The following is an 18,172-nucleotide window of genomic DNA, read 5'->3' as shown; positions in this document are numbered from 1 at the left end:
GAAAGTTTCCTCAGCTGTAATAAAAATGTAATCCATCTATTTTAAAAATATGTGAAAGTCTAGTGTTCCACTTTGTGTTTCATTAGGATCCCTGACTACTTCATTTCCATGCACAAACTATATTAAATGGTTCTTCCTGTCTCTTAAATCTCTGCGTGGCCTTCTGTTGTGAGAATATGTTGCACAGTCAGCCAATTACCATACAGCCTGACAAAGATTAGGACACTGAATTTCAAGAAGACATAATATATCAGAAATATAACAGCATTACTGGTGAGAGCCAGCAGAATGCTTGGATAACCTCACAATGACCTGAGTTGGTCAGTTTTATCTCTAAATAGGCCATCAAAATGTTAAAATATCCTCTGTTCAGACACAAATAAGCAGCCACAGACACAAATGGGCAAATGGGCAGTCAGATGAGGGAGCAGACTGTGATAAAGGTCCAGAGCTTGGCAGGCCACAAACACATTTGCACACAAACAAAAACATGCTGGCATGCTCTCCCACCCCGATGTGTTTGTCTCCGAACAATGCCTACCCTTACACTCATCCTTAAACATTAAATTATATTTGGTGAGATGAGTTAGAAAGCACTTTGCCAATGTCACTGCCCTATTTTACAGTTTTAACTAAGGGATCTGGCTGTGTATGAAAATAATGAGCTTCTTCTCTGCTGATTTTTAACTTTTTAACCAAGTTTCACCTAATTCAGCCACATATCGTTTTGTGTCATTAAGCTGTAAGACTGGAAGACAAGCAATCTGCTTTAAAAACACGTAAAAACCTCAGCTTTTAGCAGTAATGACGTAAGCTTGTGCAGACTCCTTCAACCCACTCATTTTCACTCAGCTTTTAACTTTAGTGGTTCTGATGGATGTGTGACAGCTGTGTTCCCTCATGCCCTTTCTTCTCCTCTATTTCACATTCATCTCATTTGCTAATTCACAAATCAATACCACTGAAACTACCTGATAGTTATACATATTCTTTTTAGTGCAAATCAATATAAGTAAAGCCACTTTCTAACTTGAACAGTGTTTTTATACCTTGGTGCGAGTAATGGCCAGGTAGATTCTGTCCAACTGTCTTTGAGTCTGATCCATCCTCGGGACAATACAATCTTAAAATGCTTTGAACTCATTTCTTTAGATTTTCTAAAGAGGTAAGAAGACTTTGGTTTTGGTTGTCAAAGGTCAAGATAACTGTGACTTCAAATCTGTCCTATTGTTGTGATAACCCAAATTTTTGGAATGCCTGATGGAAATTGCTTTACATCTATGCCAGCACCTGCTTACATTCATGAGCTGATAACAGTTTGGTAATCAAAGATGCAGTGTCTTCATAAAAACACTGCTGGCTGTAATTCAATAATCTATATGCTAATTATGACAGAATTTCACACAAATTGAATAAAATGGACTGATTCAATTTCGTATCTAAAAGGTCAAAGTTTAATTTTACTGTGATGACATAATGTTCTGCAAAAACAGCCGTTATTCAAGGTCATAAATCTGTAACTGTGGCAAAGATGGGTGTAATTTGTCATTTCTGGGCGAAGCATTCTAGTTTAACACATTTATAGTTCAACCTGTCTTTTTACTTAATTTTAGCATAAAAAAGGAGAGTAAGAAGAAAGAAGAAATGAATTTTGCATACTTAATGTTAAACTCCATTTTATGTTCTTTTGACTCAGTCTTGGACACCCACCACGGTTTATAATATGTCAAAAATGTTGTAATGTGAAGGAGCCTGGACTTAAAACTAGGCATTTCTTACAGTTTAAGGGAAATGCTTTCTCTGGTAGAAAGTAGTTTTCAGTCACGTTAGGTTTTGCAACATTGCAGACATTTTATAAATACCAAAGAAGCTGATGGTGAAATAAAATAAAAACTGAATTATGACATTTTTAACAAAGTTAGGCAAATAACAACTTTACTAAACTTTCCTAACATTTTTTGTTTGTTTGTTTGTTTCCCTATATGTTTTGTTCTTTCACATTTTATGCATGTTGAGAAACCATTTTGATTACTTATTTTTAATGGCAACTAGTGCATGGCACAGATTAATACTAATATTTATTTAATATTGAGTCCTGTAATGGGTAAAAACAAACATTTGCCAGTCTTCCTCTGTCTTTTCCATTCTCTGACAAATACACGTAGCATTGTTTGCTTGTCATAGGATGTTAAGTGAGTGTTGGAAGTGTTGAAGCAGACAAATGTCAGACACCAACAGTGATCAAAGGTCCATATGTGTCTCATTAGCAAGATCACAGCTTTGTGTGCATGCCTATGAATGAAAGGTTAATGAATAAGGGTTCAGTGTGGTGCTTTGCCTCGTGGCACCGTGTCATCACACGTCTTGTTAATGTGACTGCTATGGAGGGAATCAAGATAGAAAAAGGATGGAAGCAATACCTTATACACCTGAGCAGCTTCACCTTTGTTTTAAATAATTAATACATAGAGTTCTTGGCATGCATGTAATATTTAACTTTGTGTTTGTTACAAATTGATCAGTTTGATAGCATTATTAAAGCAGCAGTCTAAGCTCAATTTAGTCAACAAGTTAAACTGTGGTTTCATTGTGGTAAAAGAAGCAATAAATCAAAATGTAGCAATGGTAATTTATCGCAACTCTAAAAGTGAAAGCAAAAAAGAGATAAATATCATTTAGGTCTGTTAGGTACTGTTTATAATATAACATGTTTGCAAATGGTTGATGTTACCAGTCTTAAAATGCTTTTTAAATGTATTTGAAAATGTTAAAAAGATCAAGATTGTAATGTTAAAAAATATACTATAGGCTACTGAGTGTGTTTTAACTTCATTAATGTTCAATTTACAGGGAGAGAGAAGGAGGTGGGCAATTTCATGGCTTTTCTTTTTCATGGTCATAAACCTTAAGTAAAATTTCAGGATTTCATCAAATTTTTAATGGAGAATGGAGTTCATGGTCCAAAATAGGATTCAGTTCATTTTGACTTAACTATATTTATGGAATAGGTGTATTGGCTTTAAATGTAGTTTAGATGTACTTCCTAAAACTGTACACCAATCAGATATATCTTTCTGCGTAAGTTGTCCTCATGCTGCCAAGAAACATCTGACCAATCATGGTGTATGCAAAACAGTTTTTAGGGTGTCTTGGAGTGTATGGTAGCAGGATGCCTGAATTAGATCTTTTGGGTTCTGTGAGTTGAGGGATGATGTCTTTTGTAGATTGAGGTTTCATACCTAACATACCATGAGATTGATATTTGGACGCCAGGTAAACACCCCAGACAAAATTCATGTATGTAGATGGTATGTGTCAATAAATATCCATGTGGTGCCAGTATGCAGGTTTTCCTAGCAGAACATGGGATGGCAACCAGATGAGAAGTTTAGGTTTGTTATAAACTCTCTACTTTAAGATATTATAGTAAAATTGTCCCATTTTTGGAAAAGAACAATCAACCACTAATTCGCATCTCCTCACATAATTTAAGTGATCCTTTGTTACACCTATCCATCAAGAAAACTCAGACTTTACTGATTATGTTGTGATGTTTAAATTACATTTAATGTGCTCCCAAAGGGTACAAAAAAAAAGTTTGTGAAGCAAAACAGAATCTTGTTAATGCACACCTGGTACATGAAAACACTATTTGCTCTCTCCTCACCACAGAGTGAAACCATCTGACCTATCCTTACAGCCTGTTCTCTCCTAGCTATGGTGCTTTGTACTAGGCTGGCATTGATTCAGAATATTCCTCCATTTTTCTATCCCAATTTCAGCTCCTACCACCCTTTACAGTTAGGTCAATCCATTTGCTCTCTGCCCCTCCTTTTCATGGTTGATTGTGGTCACAAGCTAGCTAGCTTGTCATTTTCCCTACAGGGTTGTTATCTCTCTTCCTCATTTGCTGTCACCTCTACAGCATATCTGCAAGTCTTGTGATTGAGAAAACATGCTCTCTTAACTAACTGTTTTTAGCATTAACCAGGTTGATATTGAATACACAAAAATATACATACTTTTGGTGGACCTAAGAGTTCAATATTGTTTCCTAATTTATCTTGATGCTTTAAACATTACTGGCGTAGGAAAAAGATAAAAAAGAATAAATAAAAGAAAAAATAAATCTTTTTACCACCTGTTCACCTGGTGTATTAGTCTGTTAAATTGTATACAAAATATTTTAAACTGACTCCACCCCCTGCAGCTGTAATATACTGCCATCCATCCATTTTCTTCCGCTTATCCGGAGTCGGGTCGCGGGGCAGCTGTCTAAGCAGGGAAATCCAGACTTCCCTCTCTCCAGCCACATTCACCAGCTCATTTGGAGGGATCCCGAGGCGTTCCCAGGCCAGCTGAGAGATGTAGTCCGTCCAGCGTTTCCTGGGTCTTCCCCGGGGCCTCTTTTCAGTGGGACATGCCCGGAACACTTCACCAGAGAGGCGTCCAGGAGGCATCCTAACCAGATGCCCGAGCCACCTCATCTGGCTCCTCTCGATGCAGAGGAGCAGCGACTTTACTCTGAGCCCCTCCTGAATCACTGAGCTTCTCACCCTATCTCTAAGGGAGAGCCTGGTCACCCAGCAGAGAAAACTAATTTCGACCTCTTGTATTCGTGATCTTGTTCTTTCGGTCACTACCCACAGCTCATGACCATAGGTGAGGGTGGGAACGTAGATCGACCGGTAAATCGGGAGCTTTGCCTTTTGGCTCAGTTCCTTCTTCACCACGCCAGATCGATGCAGAGCCTGCATCACTGCAGACGCGGCACCGATCCGCCTATCAATCTCCCTCTCCATCCTTCCCTCACTCGTGAACTAGACCCCAAGATACGTGAACTCCTCCACTTGGGGCAGGACCCTATTGCAGACCCGGAGAGAGCACTTCACACTTGATCTCGGACTTGGAGGTGCTGATTCTCATCCCAGCTGCTTCACACTTGGCTGCGAATCGCTCCAGTGAGAGCTAAAGAGAACACGGCTTGACGAAGCACACAGAACCACATCATCTGCAAAGAGCAGAGACCCAATCCTGAGGCCACCAAACCGGATCCCCTCAACACCTGGGCTGCACCTAGAAATTCTGTCCATAAAAGTTATGAACAGAATCGGTGACAAAGGGCAGCCTTGGCGGAGTCCAACCCGCACTGGAAACTATTCTGATTTACTGCCGGCAATGCGGTCGAATGCCTTTCCTTGAGTCCACAAAGCACATCTAGATTGGTTGGGCATACTCCCATGCCCCCTCAAAGAGGGGTGAAGAGCTGGCCCACTGTACCACGACCGGGACAAAACCACACTACTCCTCCTCAATTGAGGTTCGACTATCCGATGGACCCTCCTCTCTAGCACCCCTGAATAGACCTTACTGGGGAGGCTGAGGGTGTGATCCCCCTGTAGTTGGAGCACACCCTCCGGTCCCCCTTTTTGAAAAGGGGGACCACCACCCCAGTCTGCCAGTCCAAGGGAACTGTCCCCGATGTCCACGCGATGCTGCAGAGGTGTGTCAGCCAAGACAGCCCTACAGCATCTAGAGCCTTAAGGAACACTGGGCGGACCTCATCCACCCCCGGGGCCTTGCCACAGAGGAGCATTTTAACCACCTCAGCGACCTCAGCCTCAGAGATGGGAGACCCAGCACCAGCTACCCCAGACTCTGCTTCCTCGTCGGAAGACTTGTTGGTGGAATTGAGAAGGTCTTCGAAGTATTCCTTCCACTGCCTCACAATGTCCCGAGCTGAGGTCAGCGGCCCCCCATCCCTACTGTACACAGTGTTGACGGACCACCGCTTTCCCCTCCTGAGCCGCCGGATGGTGGACCAGAATCTCCTTGAAGCCATCTGGAAGTCATTCTCCATGGCTTCTCCAAACTCCTCCCATGCCTGATTTTTTGCCTTAGCAACCGCCGAAGCTGCACTCCGCTTAGCCCGCCAATACCCACCAGCTTCCTGTGGAGTCCCACAGGCCAAAAAGGATAGGACTCCTTCTTCAGCTTGACTTCATCCCTTACTGCCAGAGTCCACCAATGAGTTCAGGGGTTACCACCACGGCAGGCACCGACGACCTTGCGGCCACAGACCCACGTCTGGGCAAGGGAAACCCTGGTCCTTGCTTTGTCATCATCATAGGGGTGATTTGAGTTGCACTTCGTCTGGTCCCTCCTCTAGACACCTGTTTGCCATGGGTGACCCTACCAGGGGCGTGAAGCCCTGACAAAATAGCTCCTAAGATTGTCAGGACACATAACCTCCTCCACCACGATAAGGTGGCGGCTCAGGGAGGAGTGTAATATGTGTAATATACTGCTTACACATAAATGCTTCTGCATTAATCATTTACTATTTCTTAATATTTTAATTATACGGACCAAAAATTGCTTTACTATGAAACTTCAATTGTTGTAAATGCTCATTTAGAGTATATTCATCCATCCATCCAGCCATCCTTCCATCCATTTTCTATACCACTTTAAATTTAAATAAAATTCAAATTTAGGGTCAGAGAGACAACCACTCCCTCCTAGGGAAAATTTAGAATGACCAGTTAGTCTAACATGCATGTATTTGGATATGCATGTTAGAATACCATCAAGCCTATTCACCCATCCATTTTCTATACTGCTTAGTCCAATTCAGGGTTGCTGGCAAACCTGGAACCTGTACAAGCAATTATCAGGCGAGAGGCAGGGTACACCCTGGACAGGTCACCATCCATTGCAGGGCCAAATATAGAAACAAAGTGGCAAATACATGAAACACAGCCTGAAACATTCAATGTTTTTATATCCCTCCCCCATTGTCAGTGATAATAATCCCTTACGAAATTAAAGGAAAGATATTAAAAAAAAGAAGAAAAAAAAAAAAAAAAGAAAATTTACCCAATAGTTAACTTTTTCTTTATTAGTACATTTGAAAAAGAGATAAATTATTTTAAGATATTTTCACAGTTAATGTCCTCTGTAGTTCTGTTTTGTGAAGTTGCAGATAATAACATGTAAAACAAATTAAATCAGCCTTTTTTTAAACCCTGTAAGTGAAATAACCCAAAATGTTACTGTGGTTGTAAAATATGTGTGTTCGCAGCCTTTAATTTTTATGTCTACATAGTCTTTATACTGTAGCATTCAGATTTACAGGTTCCCAGGGCTAGCTGCTCATCTTGCCATTGTGATGCAAAATTCTCTCTTCATGCTGTTGGCACTTTCTCACTGCAGAAAGGGCAAATCTCTGAAGAACCCTCCTTTTGGCCCATTTAAATGTCTCTGTTAAAATGTGATACCATACACATACTGTACAGTCTCCTAACAATATGTGACAGTAGGAAGATTCGTTGTAAGTCAAGCATATTATGTGGGTCTGAGATATTTTCCAAATAAGCATCACTGCCACACCACCTAAAACCCATCTGTAACTGTCTGTCCATGGCATTGATTGGTCTGAAAAGGATCTGTGCTTTAACCAAAAATGCATAGCTTTGAGCTTCAAATAGATTTTCTGATTTTTTTATTTACTGTGATCTTGAAAATCTCACACCTCTGTCTCAGCACCTTACATCCTTTTACATGCTAAACTGACAATTTTCATGCATCTCAAACAGGAAGACGTTAGGTTTTCTATGTTTTGCCTGTCAATGCCCTGTGACATCCTTAGAAGAGTCACAGATACATGTGGAGAGGTCTTCACCTTAGTTACAGGCATGTCTGTTCTTTTACCCTGTCTTAGCTTGGCACACAGCACCACCTCCCTGGCGTAGTTAAGCTGTTTGCATCATGTGGAGATGCAGCTTTCCTGTCTCTCTGCAGAACTGCTCTAACCCTATACTAGTCTGGCACACAGTAGCTTCTCCTTGGCAGAGGTTACACAATAACTCCTTCCCAAAGGGACTCTTGTTTGGCATAAGGTCGGAGGAGGCTATATCAACACATCGCTGGCCTGATACCTCTCTGGCAGCTACTCAGTGGTTCAACCCCCTGCATGCTCTATATGGGGCAAATCTCTCTGTTGCCCTGCAGTTGCTTAGTTATCAGCTTTGGAATTGCTGTTGCACACAGAGTTTGAATGTTTTCACTCTAGAAGAGCTTTAACTACTTAGTGTTTTTTTTTTTCTTTTTTTAACTTTTGTCTGAAATAATCAGCTAGCCATTTGGATTTTCTTATAGTATTAATTAGACATGGAAACTTTATATGTTGACATCATAACTTCATCTAAAACTCTCACACTGGGTGTAGGGAAGATAGTATATTAATTCATTTTTAGGGCTCCCAAGCCAAGTTGGTCTTATGAGTCACCGAGCTTGTGGGTGCAGTTCACTGCAAAAGGCATTTTCCTGGCTGTATATCAACAGCCTGCTCTGTCTTTTGCATGGGCAATGCCTCCACGGCTCGCCCTCTGAGTGCCAGGTTGCCCGCTGTACCAGATAATGCCCTGCAGGTTAGCGGATTTGGCAGCATTTTTTCTGTGATTCACTGGTTTAGCACTGCTTTGTCCAAGGCTGTGTGCATGTGTTTGTGTGCCCATCAGGGTTGCCGAGTGGAGAACTGTTACCTCCAGCTTTCCCAGTCTCTTTTGTTTGCTTCTTTCCCTGTATCAGTCTTCATGAATCATAGTTCTCCATTCATTGTACTTCTGAAATTTTTGTTTTTTCTCCATCATTCATGCTTTCTTTCCTCCTTTTTCCTCTTCTCTGTCCCTTCTCTTTTGTTTTCATCTCCCTAGACACATCTTTCCTTCCTCTGTTTTGTTCATCTGTTGCCCTGTTTATTCACTCCCACTCTCTCCCCTGCTGTCATTTCTGTCTTTTGCCTTTTGTGCTTTCTGATCTTCTTTTATCTGAGCTGTCTAAATGGTGGGCTGACAAAAACAGACACATATGAGGGCACACCCGTACAGCATGGAGACACATAGTTTTTCATAGATACAGTATCCCAGCACTTTTTCTTCCCATGAGAACAGAGGCGATTACAGAGACTTAAATTCATTTCATGATTACTTGCATTAACCTTAATCATAAATACCTCTTTCATGAGCCTAACCTTATCTTAAACCTGACTTTTATTTCATGGTTTAAATAACTTTATGTCCCCAAATGTTCAAAATCTGACTGTGTAACCAAATCTTATGCATCTAACTTAGTACAGTATTTATTTTTTATATGTATTTATGGGGGCTCTGCTGTTGATACTGACCCTGGCTCCTTTTTCTGATCCAAAACACCAAGATTAAATGTGCAGCTGTTAAGTCTTACTTTAAATCTAAACTAGTTTTAGCTAATCATATTAGGTCTCAAATATCCCTAGCTTTCCCCCCTTTCTTTTATATAGAGTGTAGGAGGAAATTTGTGTTTTCACCAGTAATAGGGCTGATCATAGAAAATCTATACAGTGCTCCCTTAATGTGGATCCACAGCCATTAGAAGCTAAAACCATGGCAACAGCATCTGCATTCCTAACTATGAGATCTCAGCCACATGATCCACACATAAATACTTAGAGATGTGTGTTCATGAGGGCATGAAGCTGCACACACCATGGCAACCGTGTTTCTGACCATAAGTACGGACTTGCATCACCTTTTTAATTTCTTAAAACCTTGTGAAGTTTCTTCCTATCTTTTCCCATTATTGTCTCATTTTGTTTATCATCATCCTGTGTGCATATTAATCAGAAGACTTAGACTCACATAAAGGGTGTGTGTTTACAGTTGATTGGACACTGGATTAATTTAGTGAAGAGCAGGGTGTAAATCTTAGTCATGTATAAACATGCAAATTGCATGTATGCACACACCTACAGTCTTGAATAAGATATGCTTTTGCCTGGGTGCACAATAATTTGACTTTGAAAAAGACTTATTTAATTTATATTACTGAGTTTAATTTAGGTATAGCTTGCCTATATTTGCATTTTTCTTCTATTTTCTAAGTGACACATTGGATACTGACGAACTGAGGCAAAGTGTATATCAAAAAAGCAAAAATGACTGGTTATGACATTAAACTAATTTTGACTTTGTGACTATTGTTGCAAGGACACAAGACATTCTGAGACATACATTTGGCAATAGAATAATCTATAACTAAATTAGTCACTTCTTTGCAGAAAACAATAATTTCAGGGATTCAGTGACCTGCATAAATTATCACCTTAACTGTGACCAGTAAAATAATGTATTGATGAGGTCATTTTTTTGTCATGAGCACCCATTGCAAAACATCTGTATATACCACAGTTTTATCATAAAAAAACAGGATATCATTGAATTGAGAATCCATTCAAATTTGTTGACTTTGAAAGGGAATTTCATAATATACTAGTGCATGTTATGGAAGAGCTTCCAAACTCTTAAGTAAACTTTTCATATGGTAATAATACTATTATACCATCACTTTGAAAGCAATATGGTACTAAAGGCCAGCAAGCTGTCAGGATGATTCCTTGTTAAGCCTGGTCTGTCTCTAGAGTCTATCGTCCTATTTTTTGTGCTATTAGAAAAATTGCCTTAAAATATTTTAGAGGCATTCAGCCTTTCCCATCAGGAGAATCTCAACTTTGCAGATGAACCTACCACATTGTCCTCTAATCATCATTCAGTCAGATGGCCTATTACTTTGGAACAGGATGTTAAATACACCTCTCTGCTTTGCTTTTGAAATCAAGTGGTTCTGAAATAACAGTATTTCACCATCTGGGAGTTAAATTGGCTGCTAACACTTGACCAACACATCATAAAATACTGCCATCATTGTAAATCATAACGTATCTGAAAATGTTGCAGAGGACAAACTACCAAGAGATATTTTCAGTATAGTATCAGTCCAGTCTTTGCCAAAAATATATAACTGCTAAGTTTGTCAATTTCTTCAATTAATTGTAGTGTTTTAGTAATGATTTTTAATTGTAGAAAGATGTAAATTTCTTCCCATTTAATGCTAAGTAGGATGTGATGACATGGAAACAATGAATAGTAAAATGTGTCAGACATTGCTACCTAATGGCAATGTTAATGCATTTTGAAACAAGCCAACCTAACCATTTATATTTAATCTAACATAAAAAAAAGTACCCTGCCCTGACCCTTTGCAAATCAGTGGGAAGTACAAAAGTGAGGCTTCATGAGTGAGAGTAAAGGAAAATTGTGCAAAGACTGGTAAATGTTGTGCAGGGTGTCAAACCTTTCGTCTCATGTATGAAGGTTTAATAACTAACAGCTGTGGCCATCCCTTCTCCCCTCTTGTTTGCATTTATAATAGAAATCAGTAGTGTCTTTGTCATGTGGCAAATAGTCCACCATAAACCTGGTGACGTGAGACATGGGATGCCAAGGTCTCTAAATTAACATTCGCCAACCCACCAAATGTGGGTTAAAATTAGTTCTATCAGGTATATATGAAAACTTTCTGGCCAGTTTGGCAGGTGATGAATGAAGAAAACCATTTCAGTTAATTGTCCTAGCAGTGCTATCACTATATTTCACATGCATACTGTTCAGTGACATATCGTACATCCATTGGCTATATGATTACAATACAGTAACATGCATGGTGTCATTTACGCACTACTGTCTACCTGAACAAAGTGCAGCTGAATGAAAAGTGAAGTTTTGATTAAGTGACATGCAGAATGGTCAGCTAAAATTCCTCTTGTTATTTAAGTAATACTGCAAGAAATCTGCTAAGCTAAAGTTTAAAGTAGATCATTTCCAAAGTGTTAATGACTAAATCAACATCAGGAGTGTTGATGCTCATAATAGGATCACCAGCATGCACATTGCCGGGAACAATGGCGATCCCGTCTGTCTTAAAGGTTTAACAAAACATTGAATGTCAACATCATCAAGTAGGGAGATGTCAGCTGTGATTCTGTAGGGAAATCAAGAAAACATGTTTGCTATAAATTCAGCTGTGACAGCTTGTTTCATCTACTTAATCCCAAAATACCATCAGCAGTACAAAAATAATGAGACAAAAGCCTGAAAAGCACTTAGATGTACTTTCTTAAAAAAGGGTCTGAGACCACTCCTGACAGACTCACCTGATCGGTTGAAGAATACATCCTGCTTGCCAGTGCTTCATAGCAGCACAGATGGTCATCATATGAAATATGTTAACATAAAAAAAAGGAAAACTTTTTGATGCCAAACTGACATGGAGTAAAATTCAGTTATTCCCATTTGCTTGAACCACTGTGACATTTTTGAGGTTTGAGCTGGTTTAGATGAAAAGATTTGCTCTTCAGTGGCCCTGCTCAGCGCAGCTAGTATTTTTGCTTTTTGTCAGAAGTCCTCTTTCCTTCTCCAGAGATCTTGCTGGCAGACTTTTTATGTATTACATTTTTCTTTTTTCTTTTTTTTCCACACAGTATTCCCAGAACCATAATATCTTTCACATACTTGTTTTACATAATAATAATAATAATAATAATAATAAAGAAATCTAAAATATTTCTGACCTTTATGCCATATTTTATTTACTGGTCGAGACATTGTTCAACATTTTTGTCAAATAAATAAAGCTACAACATTTTCATTTCTTCAGCAAATCAAAAATGAAATAGCTTTAAATGCTGCAGGTCTTTTGTAGTTCTTTGGGTTTGCAAACGTCTGTGTAATGAACTGTCCCTAAACAAAACATGCTTTCTTTTGGCACAGCAAATTTTCTTCTTGTGTTTGCACATATACTTTTTTTTCAACCCATTTTCTTTTTCTTTAGAAGCTCTTTTTGTGTTTCACCTATAAAATCCTAAAACTAATATGGCCCCATGATAGTCAGGCAACCTGGACCTGTTCAGGAGTGCACCCTGCCTCTCGCCTGATGCTGGGACAGGCTCCACCTCCCCACAAACCTGCACTGTAATAAGGATTATGCTGAGGTGTATATATAGAAGATCTATTATATATATATATATATATATATATATATATATATAAGTGCATATAAGTGCATTAAAAAACGGGTAATAAAAAACAAATGTTAAAAGAAACTAAATTAATAAAAAAAAAAAACAGAAAGAAGAAAACTCCTTTTTGGTGCTGTTGAGGGAATTGGGGGTAAATAAAGATCCTTCCTCTTGGCTCCGCTGATGTCTCTGTTTTTCGAGGCTGAGTAGGGGCAGATGCAGCTCTTCTTCTGGGCTTCCTGTTTGGTCTATCCAATGAGATAACTCTTCCTGTATCTTCATCTTGGCAACGAATGCAGAGGGATGACGCAGGAAGTAAAAAAAGGTTAGAGGTAAACAGTTTCACCCCTGACTTGTTAAAATTTAATCCACTTGCCTTAAAAAGATGCCTGTATTCCCAAATTATGTAAAAATTGTAAAATGCATTTTTTTGTAATCACATGCAGATATAAGCCAATTATTCAGTGCCAGTAATCTACTGAATCTTTCCTCTCCCCTTGTGATGGGTGGCACACGTCCACTGATGAAAACAGCTGCTTTCAGAGAGCCCAGTAAAGTCCTGTTTCAGAACCTCAGATTGTTGCTTGGAGACATCATTTGACCCTGTATGTAGAACAATGTTTCTCAGATTTGGGTGATCAGCCACGGCTTTCAGAATTCTCTCCTGCTTGTCACTGATTGTATCCTTAGGAAAGCAGAGGACTTTGGTGTTCTTTCCACACATCCACTGAACATCGTTTACAGCAGAATCAGGCCCAGCCTTTAGCTTTCCCTGTGGCATTTTCCTTTCTGATATATATGTATATGTATATATACATACATATATATACATATATATATATATATATATATATATATATATATATATATAAATATATATATATTATAAATTTTTTTTTTTTTTTTTTTGCTGACCGCTGGCTTTGATGACAGAAACATGGCGTCGATGTCTCCCTTCCCTGCTGCAGCGGTGCGTGTGACGTGATCAGTAGAGAGCGGGTTTATTAAAATAAAGAGATGTTTTCTGTCTGGAACAGGAAGAAGAAAAAAAAGAACCGACGTTTCTCTTTGTCAAAATACATGCAGATGGACAGAACATCATAATTTTTAGACGGGAAACTTTTTTATTCCTATTTTTTTTTAATAAATGCCGTTTTAATTTATGCAAGACAGCAAAGGTAAGACATGCTTCCTGACTTTTTCAAACGTGCAGCATAAATCGGGTCTTCTTCTACCTCTGGTTCGGTGAATCTTGGTCATAGCGAGATGAAACTTCCAGCTGTGGAATCTGTGAGATGTGAGCTTTCAGTAGAGGAGTCGTTTGTTCGTGTTCATGCCGTGGGGTGGACACCATCTGAAAATTGCTGCTAAACCTGTTTATGTGTTGAGTGCAGGGGTCTGCAACCTTTCCAATCCAAAGAGCCATTTTTCCCTCAGCCAGCTAAATAAAACTCCTTTAGAGTTTTATTTAGTAAATGTTCCGAGACTTTTCAAAAAGGCAAGTTAATATATATTTTTAATGAAGAGCCACCATAGGATGTTTGTTATTTTTGAAGAACCACATTTTTATCTCTGTTTTTAGGTTTTAAAATAAATAAAAACATAAAACCTTTATTAAAAAAAAGAGGATAGACAGACTTTCTGCTAAGGAATGTAGATATTTGTGGAAAATGATGTAAAAGAAAGAAAAAAAAATGTCCATGGTTTCCAACCTAATGACAAGAAATATAGATTTAAAAAACATTTTAGCCACGTATTTAGAGGCATTGTGGAAGGTCCAGAGAGACACTTGCAGCTCCAGAGTTGCAGGTTGGAGACCCCTGGTGTAGTATTTGTAAACCAAAACCTACTGCATTTTCTTTTTATAGCTGTAGGCCTTTTTTAAAGGAAAGAGAAAATTTGCGAGTAACGATGCGATTAATCGCGATTAAAAATTTGAATAGTTGCCCAGCACCAATATATATATATATATATATATATATATATATATATATATATATATATATATATATATATATACATATAATGCTTTCCTATATATACATGTATGTATAATATTTTATTATCATTATTATCATTATTATTATTATTATTATATTTACTCTTAAACTTTACATTTATGCATGAACTGTTGAATAATAATTAAATAAAGAAAATATATAGTTGAGTCTATCTTCCTCTCCAGAAGTGACTATATGGAGCATCAGAGTTAAAAACTGTATTTATGTTGAAAGATGTAACTTGTCCTGCACATTAGAGCCACTTCATGTGAATGGTAAACATGGCATTTGTAACGGTGATGGCAGCATTTAAAAAATGACATATTTTAAGCCTAAGAGGGTCAAGCAGGATGTGAAGTTTTGTCACAACGCATTGTGTTTACATTGTACTATGGCAAGACGTAAAATGGTTTCTGTGATGTCGATGGTTTCATTTTAAAAAGAATGGATTTAAACTCAAACTCAAACCCATGATCATTTTCCAATTTGACTGAATAAATAATTTTGTCTAAAATAGGGAGACATCACAGCAAGCCAGTGGCAGTGCTTATGAGATAGCAGAGGCTGATGATTATTCTTTCAGGGCTCTGACCTCATGCATGGTAAATGGATACAGTGCAGGTTTACAAACACTCAAAGAGGCAAAAACACACATGCACAGCACTATATTTTGTGTTTTGACACACAACACACATCATTGGTCACTTGAATACTGCCTAATGTGTTTGCATTTCAATTCATGCAGGGGCAATTTAGAAATTAAATTCCTCTCACTGATAGCAGAACTGGTCAACAAGCAAAGTGTTGACTTACACATCTGACACACACATTCACTGAGGCACATTTACCTATTTGGCTCACACAAATACACACACATGCATGCTCACTTTGAAGGTCATCCATATTATGTGGCATCTATACATAATCCTATTTTGAGACAAAGTAATTTTCCAGCCAGGAAACCTAGCTCATAAAACAAATAGTGGACTAAACAAGACATTATTAAACAAGAGATGCTATTCTTTATTGTTCTAAGATTTCTATTAAAGGTCTAAGGGCAATTTATTACATACTGTTTGTTTTGGAATATCAGTATGTTTACTGAACTTTGCACATGAAATAATTAAAACAAGTTGCACTTTACAAAACACAAATGATCACATATACAGTGGTCCCTCGTTAATCGCAGGAGTTACGTTCTAAAAATAACCCGCAATAGGTGAAATCTGCGAAGTAGTCAGCTTTATTTTTTACAATTTTTATAGATATTTTAAGGCTGTAAAACCCCTCATTACACACGTTATACACTTTTCTCAGAGAGGTATGAACATTTTCACACTTTTCTATCTTGTTTAAACACCCCCAAAGTTCAAACCTTCGTAGAAAAATAAGTCCAGTATTACAGAATGAAACTGCTGGATGCAGAACACAATGTGCTGTTAAAAAAAAAAAAAAAATCCTCGAAACAGCGAGGCCGCGAAAGCTGAACTGCATTATAGCGAGGGACCACTGTATACCAATGGACCACTGTATACCAGTGGACCACTGTATACCAATGCATTCCCAGTCTAACTGCATACTGCCTGATTGTCTGTTGCATTTGTGTCTTCTTGAACGTATGTAGGAACATAGGATGTTCAGTAGGTGTTAGGTTAAGATGAAAATAAAAATTCTTTTTGCTGGCATGTTAAAAAAGTTTTATCTTACACAAACTGTGCTATCTGTAGCTGACAGTGAGCCTTTCATTCTTTGACAAATTGAAGAAAACTGGTATTTGGAAAAAACAAAAACAAAGTGTTATACTTCCCTAGGAAAAGACATAAAAAGCACAACTAGCATGTTTATTGAACCACAGGTCAGATATGAATTATTGCAACTAAATTGATCATGAAACTGAGAATATAGTGACACATGCTGTCATAAGAGATGTCCATAGTATATTCTACAATAGCGCCATTTAAATAGTGGTCAGCTGTATGTATTGTTGCCTTTTATGAGAAGTCAATGTAGTCCAAACTTAAAGAGGTAGCATAATTTTACATTTTTCTGTTGTTGCACTCTTTCAGAGCTTTCATTGTTCCCGTGTACAGTCAGATGGCAGTGAGCACAAGTAACTGTCAGAACACTCAGTCTGGTCTGATTTAGTCTGTGGCTGAATGAGCTTCCCATCTGTCATAGTTCAACTAATAGTGAATTGGAGGGATCATCGATGATGGCACCAGTCTTTTCCACCAAACCTTCTCTCCGCCATGAGCTCTGCTCTTCAAACCCAGTTCGAGAACAGATTGTCCATCACTCAGATGCTCTTGGTCTATGTCTTGACCAGTCAGAAATGTTTTGGGTGGATAACTACTGAATCTTTTACAGACTGCCATAATAGTATAGGGTGATGGGTGCATATTTTGCTGGCACTGAAGACCCTAGGTCATTTATTTCAACCCTTAAAAAAATTAATTATGAAATGAATGTTACTGATCTTAAAGCAAAAGGCAGCCAAATTTTCTGCATTCAACATTTGATTTTAACTTGTACAACCTAAAGATAACATTCGCTGGTTGTTTTTTAAAAAGAAAAATCTTTTTTGCTTTGACATTTAATATTTCTACTTAGTTTTGGATGTCCCACAGGAATATTTAACATCCTTTGCAATATAACCTAACTCCATAGAATTAACCCGGGTAATGACAGTGCATATGGGTGTGTGTTGGTGTATTAGGTTACTTTTTATAATGAAGATCAGTTTAATGGCTTGACAGATATAAATTGTGTTCTTCTGTCAGGTGTTGGAATAATCATAACCCAGCATCTGGAACAAAGCAGTGTTACATTTGGCTCTTGGAACATCCTTGATAAACTATTACCATTTACCATGTGCTCAAACCGCACTGTTGAGTAAAGGTAACACATGAAGTACATCCCTGTTGTTAACACTGAAGTATATATTATTGTTACATTGTGAACCTTTGACCTTTGATCTGGGAATTGACAGCATCTCTTATAAAAATTAGAAGATAAAATAGATTTAAGTGCAGTTTTGTAGCATTTTAATGAGTCAGGGTTCCTGTAGTGAGGCTTATGGAAACAAACTGCTTTCCACCTTGAGAACATAATGCTGCTTTAGTGGATTACTCTGCTCAAACATTCTATGTCAATTTTTTGCCACAGAGAACAGCAGTATTTAATAGAAATGTGACTTTCTATGCGCCTTTACAATCGTACATTAACCAACCGTAACATCTGGCAAAAATAAAAAGTAATAAAAATCTACTTTTTAGAT

The 18,172-nt window shown here is 38.2% G+C and overlaps 1 protein-coding gene across 4 annotated transcripts in view; it reads left to right on the top strand.

The window, feature by feature from the left end:
- grid2 (glutamate receptor, ionotropic, delta 2) overlaps positions 1-18,172 on the top strand; it is a 539,244-nt gene that overhangs the window by 125,293 nt on the left and 395,779 nt on the right. The gene's annotated exons all lie outside the window — the stretch shown is intronic.

This window comes from Melanotaenia boesemani, chromosome 11, assembly GCF_017639745.1.
Source record: "Melanotaenia boesemani isolate fMelBoe1 chromosome 11, fMelBoe1.pri, whole genome shotgun sequence".
Taxonomy (NCBI): domain Eukaryota; kingdom Metazoa; phylum Chordata; class Actinopteri; order Atheriniformes; family Melanotaeniidae; genus Melanotaenia; species Melanotaenia boesemani.
The sequence above is the reverse complement of the archived record's forward strand: the minus strand, read 5'-3'. Positions and strand labels throughout refer to the sequence as shown.